Here is a 7,363-nt window from a genome sequence, read left to right as displayed (position 1 = left end):
CATGGGAAATATGGATGAAAGGAGGCCCTGCTTTCATATTAATGCACATCCTAGTGGTAGAATGGGAAGCATAGTCTACAGGCAACTATCATTCTATTGTGTAACCTCAAGACCTTTTGTACAAATAGAAAATACCAGATGCCAAGGTTATAATGGGACATTCTATAATGACCATGATTTCATTAGAAAAATGGAACTGGTAGTTCTTTTCCTTTAGCATAGATCAACATCACAACTTCCATGAGAATGACAACATTAAGTGCTTATGATTTTCAATTATAGCATGATCTCATTTATGTGTGGAACCTAAAAGACTTGAATTCATAAAAGCAGAGGTAGAATGGTGGTTTCTGGAAGCTGGGACATCAGGGAATGAAGAGATGGTTGGTTAAAGGGTACAAAGTTTCAGTTACGCAGAATGAATAAGTTATTGGGTCTAATGTACAGCATGATGACAATAGTTAATTTACACTCTACTATACACTTGAAATTTTCTAAGAAAGTAGACCTGAAGTGTTCTCACTACAAAAACTAAAACTAATAACTGTGCAAGGTGATGAACATGTTAATTGGCTAGTTCATGGTGACCATTTCACAATGTATACCTTTATCAAAACATTGCATCGTTCACATTAAGTTGCATTTTTATTTGCCAGTTGTATCTCTAAGCTAGAAAAATAAAATTATAGTTATAAATGTTTACATGCCATGAGATATTGTCTAATATAAATTGGAAATATCATTTGAAATAGTGTCGAGCCAAACATTACAAAATTTTAGCAGTCATAGTAATACCCAGATTTGAGACATCTTTATAACATGTTTTACTATAACTTTAACCTGATTTATTGTTATATCCATAATGTATTTTGCAAACCTTATATAAGGTAATGGGTAAAGAGCTGCAAGACAAAAAATATGTCAAGTTAATCTCAGGTAATTTTCCAGTGGACAGCAATTGTGTTTTGACCAAAACAGATGGGCATCCTATTACATTCTAGCAAATGTCAGCCTTACTTGACAAGAACGACATTCGGCTTGATAAGAAGCCCACATTTCTTCTTGTTCCTAGTCTTCGCTGTCTTTCACTTTCATGCCTTGGGCTTCACAGAAGGTGTAGAATTTAAGCCCATGTGTCTATGCTCTCTGCTCCACAACTCATGATTACTGACAGTTGTGTGGACACCTGACTTAAAATAGCATCTTCTTAATCACTTGCAGATAGATAAATAGCAGAGGCACAGACATGAATCTTCCAATACAATGTCATGCTTGAAGAAATAGCATTTAGAGTTGCCCTTAGCAACCAAGCTACTTTATTTTCCTCCTTCCAGGTACAAGCTATTTATCTGGTAAAGAAGAAGTTTCCTATTTTTCAGGTGCCTTCCCCCTTTGAGTTCACATACTTTTTCTTATAGACCTTGTGATCACTCACTATTCCCCTAAGGTTCACCTAGCATCAGCCTCTGTCAATAGAAAGACTATAATACATTATTGTAAGTTTAATAATATTTCTCACTTTTTTATTATTTTTGCCACTGTTATATTCTTACCACAAATATTCTATGGTATTTATCGAATAGGTTTTCAACATGTGTTTATAAGGGTGGATGGCTACCTAACAAATCTAATAATTGACAAAGAAAAACAAAACCTGAGCTTTGCAAGTAAATGTGAAAATAAAGTTTTGTTTGTTTCAAAAGTAAATGACTCTGTTGATTCCAGGTTAAGTATTTATTTGTTTTATTATACTGATCACTACACCAGTTTTTGCCTTGCTAACTATCTTCCAAAATATTTGTAACAATAATAATGCATTATGCAAGTAGATATGTACAAAGTAGGTTTAATATGGAATTATGATAACCTATCACCAAACTGCATTTTGTTAGGCACAAGACTTCTAAGAAATGTTATCAGAGATGAATAACACCTGACATCTAATGTCAGGACAGACTTCTCATATCATCTTCCTTGTATTTACATTTACAATATCCCAGCTTCATTACTGAAAGATCCTACGCCCCTTTTCCTCTTGGGGAATAGATAATTATACAATAATAATATGTTGTTCAAGTGTTAAAAATGTTATTAATAAGGAGTGCCTGGGTGACTCAGTTGGTTAAGCGTTGGACTTGGCTCAGGTCATGATCTCACAGTTCATGAGTGGAAGCCCCACATCAGTCCATTGGGCTCTGTGCTGACAGCTTGGACAGAGCCTGGAGCCTGCATCAGATTCTGTTTCCCTCTCTCTCTGCCTCTCGCCCCCCTCAAAAATAAATACACATTAAAAAATTAAAATGTGTTATTCATAAAAATTTCAATTATCTGTACTTTAATGTAGTCATGCTGAACATTCTCTGAAGTTGGAGTCTTTCATCATTATTGAGCTTTCAGTCTGCAAACCTTCATTCTTCTTACCTTTCCAAAATGCAACATCCAAAATAATCTTCCTAAATTTATAGCAGGATAATTTTATTTCCATTTTTTTTATTCAACAATGTGTGCTAGCAGCAAGGACGACAGTGGACATAAAACAGTGAATAGCAACCAGTATCTTCATTGTCTCAAAATGTGTTATTCATGAACCAAACGTTTAGACATCTAATCCAATCACTGACATACTTAAAAACAAAACTAACAAGGGCACCTCTCTAAAATGCCTTTTTCAAGGTCTATAATGTAAGGTTGCCATGTAAGTGAAATTATCCTAAAAGAGGTTTCATTGCTTCTAATATCTCATGTAAAAATACCCACTATCAAAGATTTAAATCATGTTAGAGGATAAAATTATCTCCTGGGTCAAATTTTTCTTAATAGCTTATGCATATGCTGCTTGCTGCAAAGATTTTAGAGATGTTATGAGAGTATAGGAATGTGTGAAATATCCTAGGTCTTAAAATTATCAATAGGTATAGTACTGCATCTAAGTACATAGTAATTCACATAGAATGATTTAGTCAGTGGCAAGAGTGAACATTCTTAACCAAAAAAGCTTCACATTTTTACCTAAAAGACCGAAGCCTTATGTATTCACAATTGTTTTAGATTCACTTGGGAACTGAGTGTATATGGCAACCCTGTAAGATTTCTTTTGAAGAAGAGAAAAGGAGGGTTAATAATTTTGTGGGTTCAGAATTAAAAATAGGATATATAGTCAATGAAAATGAAAATTTAGTATACAAATGCAACACTTATTTGTATGTAACTTACAATATATAAAATATTCTCAAAGGTATGATTTTTATTATGAAAACACAATAAGCTCTTTTTGGGAGATTCTAAATTTATACATAAGGATGCCATGTCACTGATAGATTAAATAATTTTTTCCTGATTTGCAGAACTAGAAAGTAGAATGACCATGTTAAACCCCAGTTATTCTAATTTCAAAACCAAAGGATTAATTTTTATTTTATTTTTCTATTTAAAATGATTTTGGTAATATGATTCTCTGAGCGGAAGAACTCGAGGCAACTTTATTGGAACAGAATTTACATTAAAAACTTCCCCAACTAGAGTTATTCTGAATTCATTCATTTGCACATTGAGATTTTATGTACACTTTTTATCTCAACAGAGGATTCAGTAGCTTAAAAAGTTTTAAAAGCACATTATATGTATATAAAGTGTAAAAATCTTTGCATATATTACTGAAATATTTACATGTTTATCTTCTGGTGTTGTAACCAAATACTGGCTAAGGTTATCTTAAAACAATTTGTTCTCTAATATTCCTTTAATAATATGAGCACAATTAGACTTGAACAAAGGAATATCTAGACTTAGCATAGTAATATAGTACTGTTCACTGGTTTCATTACTCAGAGTAAAAACAATTCAAATCTGTAGGCTTGGTTGTTCAATAGTAAGCAGACAATACTTAGTTGTCATTGTTGTCTTTAATTATTGTCTTTCTTATTACTTTCTCAAAAATGACAATAACATGATGTCAGCTAAAATAACTTACCTTGTTGTTGGTCCTAAAAACATGAAGAAATGTTTTTGTAACCTTCCAGTTGAAATGGAAATACCACTATACATATGTGATTAATTTTCCTTTTAAAACATCTTACCTGTGTCTATCTAAGGAAAAAAAAAAACAGTAAATGAACCCTTCTCATCCCTCATTACCCAAATTATGGTTTCTAAATCTCATTTCCAAAAAACAAACAAACAAACAAACAAACAACTAGTGCTCTAGTGCTCTTTGTATAGTGGTTAAAATCAGGTCGTTAAATGTGGGGCAGGGAATATATAAGATGATGCTGTGACACCTTTAGGGCCACCAGGACAAGAGAGATATAAAACCTCAAGGTTTAGGATGCATAAAGGATGCATAGGATGCACACGCCAATTGGAAGAAGCTCCTACTTTCCTAAGATGATATAATTTAACCAAAAAGAACAATAATTATTAATTATAACACTTCACATATGTATAAATGCAAGAGAAAATAAAAATGGTTTAAAAACAACTAACCCATCCATCAATATTTGAGATTATTTGCAGCACAAACTAGATAGTCTAAAATTTTTTTAATACCCAAAAGAGGGCTTTCTGCCCAGAGGAGGCAAAGGTACAACTGTTTTCAGGCATCCTGAATCCAGGTTCATCCAGACCACGTCCACTATGAGGCCTAAATTTGATCCCAATGAGATCAAAGCCATACAGCTGAGGTGCGTCAGTGGGAAGGTTGGTGCCATGTTTCCCCTGGCCCTGGAGATAGGACCCTGGGTCTGTCTCCAAAAAAGGTTGGTGATGACATTGCCAAGGCAACCAGTGATTGGAAAAGTCTGAGGATTACAGTGAAGCTGACCATTCAGAACAGACAGGCCCAGATTGAAGTGGTATCTTCTGCTTCTATTCTGATTATCAAAGCCCTCAAGGAAATGCCAAGAGACAGAAAGAAGCAGAAAAACATTAAGCACAGTGGAAATATCACTTTGGATGATATTGTCAGCATTATCTGGCAGGTGTGGTACCCATCTTTAACTAGAGAACTCTCTGGAACCATTAAAGAGATCCTGGAGACTGCCCTATCTTTGGGCTGCAGTGTTGATGGCTGACACCCTCATGGTACCATAGATGACATCAGTAGTTGTCATTGTTGCCTTTAATTATTGTCTTTCTTATTAATTTCTCAAGAATGGCAACAATGAGATGCTAACAAAAATAACTTGTACTTGGTCAGTGGAACGCTCAGCTGGTTCAGAACTACAAAGGGAAATGTTTCAATAAGGATAATTTGACAACCAAAATATAAATGAACAAACAAACAAACAGCCCCCCCCCCAAATAAATACATTTTCTAAATTAAAGGGAAAAGTCAAGTATTTATCCTGACATTCTTACGTTAACTATATTTGAAATAATCATATAGGTGATGATCATTCATGTAGAAATTTGGGATTAAAAATTAACTATTTTGGAGCACCTGGGTAGTTCAGTCAGTTGAGCATCCAACTCTTGATTTTGGCTCAGGCCATGATCTCAGGGTTCATGGGATCAAGTCCCATGTCTGGCTCTGTGCTGACAGCTTGGATCCTGCTTGGGATTCTCTCTCTCCCTTTCTCTGCTCCTCCCCTGCTCTCTCTCTCTCTCTCTCTTTCACTCTTTCTCTCTCTCTCAAAATAAAATAAACTTTAAAAGGAAGAAATTAATCATTTTGTAATTCCTAAGGAAATAATTGATTCATGTAAAAATAATCTATATCCTAAAATTTTAGTTGAAAGTTTGATGTAATTTTTTAATGGAGTGTTCAGAGTAACACCTGCACCCAGAAAACCCTACAATTCCCAATGTCATTTAAAAAGAAATTTTAAGAACTAATAATTTATACTGAAATTCCATTTTGAAAATAGATTTTTCGAAGTTTATACATACAAATTATAAAATTTGGGGGGAGTGAATTCTGCAAAGCCATTATAGACTTACCTGATGAGTATTTGGTAAAACATATTTCTCCGTAACACTTGAGAAGTTATATCACTTTTTGAAAAACCACTTTTTATTATGGAATAATGATTTCTTTTTACCCCCCAAATATGCCAAATACAATCTCTATAAGTAGTGTCATTTTCACATTATGGTTTCAAGCAGTTACACTCCTCCATTTACTCAACACAACAAGATGACAAGATAAATGACTAAGACACATAAATATTATAATGAAAAGACAAAGCTATGTCTTTTTATACAATATATAATTGTCTTTTTAAATTAAAAAGTCAGAAAATAATTGTAGTATATGTAAATTATGAGTAGAAATATCTAGGAATTACAAAGATAGCTGGAAAAATAATGGAAAAGACAAGTAATTCAAAAGAATACTGAGTACAATATATAAACAAACACTTCTCCAAAGAAGAAATATAATTCAATGATAAATATTTTTAAAATATTTAACTTAATTAACAATCTAGGCAATAGAATTTAAAACAATATGGAGATTGTTTTGAGCACTGTGTATGAATCACTAAATTCTACTCCTGACACCAATAGTACATGGTATGTTGACTAGATTTTAAATAAATATTTGAAAAAAAAGTATGGAGATATAGTTGTTCATTCAATAGATCTTTAAAAGTGGGGTGCCTGGGTGGCTCAGTCGGTTGGGCGGCCGACTCCTGCTCCAGTCAAGATCTCGCCGTCCGTGAGTTCGAGCCCCGTGTCGGGCTCTGTGCTGACAGCTCGGAGCCTGGAGCCTGTTTCAGATTCTGTGTCTCCCTCTCTCTGACCCTCCCCCGTTCATGCTCTGTCTCTCTCTGTCTCAAAAATAAATAAACGTTAAAAAAATTAAAAAAAATAGATCTTTAAAAGTAAAAATATGCTTATATCTTATTTAATATTGTTGAGAGAGTTTAAAATGGGCACTTTTATGTACTTGACTAGAATATAAGGAAATATATTTGAAAAAACATTTTAACTATCTATTAAAATTTTTAAATGGTCAGAAGATTTTGTTCTTGCAGTTCTACCTGTTGGAAAATTATATATATTTTTACTCGTGTTCATCACAATATAGGTACAAAAATAATCAATGTAGTATGTTTGGACAGCAAAAAATGAGGAAACATTCTCATTGTGTAAAAGGGGTCATGTGAGCATGGGAAGAAGCACCTGGTTAGATTTGAGAGTAAGATTGTGCAGAATAAGGAAAGGCTTCTTTCCCAAATAAACATTAACTGAGTTTTTTTTTTTCAATTTTAAAGATAGAGAAAAGGTAGATGCAAATGTAATGTCAATCTCTCTCCATTGAAAATATACAACAACTGATTCTAGCCTCTTTCACACCTTAATGAGGTTTACCTCATTAAGAGAAGTGATTTTAATGGGAGTGTGTCATAAGCCTCTGACTTTG

At 33.6% G+C, this 7,363-nt stretch overlaps 1 pseudogene; it reads left to right on the top strand.

The window, feature by feature from the left end:
* Positions 1-4,617: 4,617 nt before the first annotated feature.
* On the top strand, positions 4,618-5,120 carry LOC115509203 (annotated as a pseudogene).
* Positions 5,121-7,363: the final 2,243 nt, after the last annotated feature.

The sequence above is a fragment of the Lynx canadensis genome, chromosome A1 (assembly GCF_007474595.2).
Source record: "Lynx canadensis isolate LIC74 chromosome A1, mLynCan4.pri.v2, whole genome shotgun sequence".
In the NCBI taxonomy this organism is placed as follows: domain Eukaryota; kingdom Metazoa; phylum Chordata; class Mammalia; order Carnivora; family Felidae; genus Lynx; species Lynx canadensis.
The sequence above is the reverse complement of the archived record's forward strand: the minus strand, read 5'-3'. Positions and strand labels throughout refer to the sequence as shown.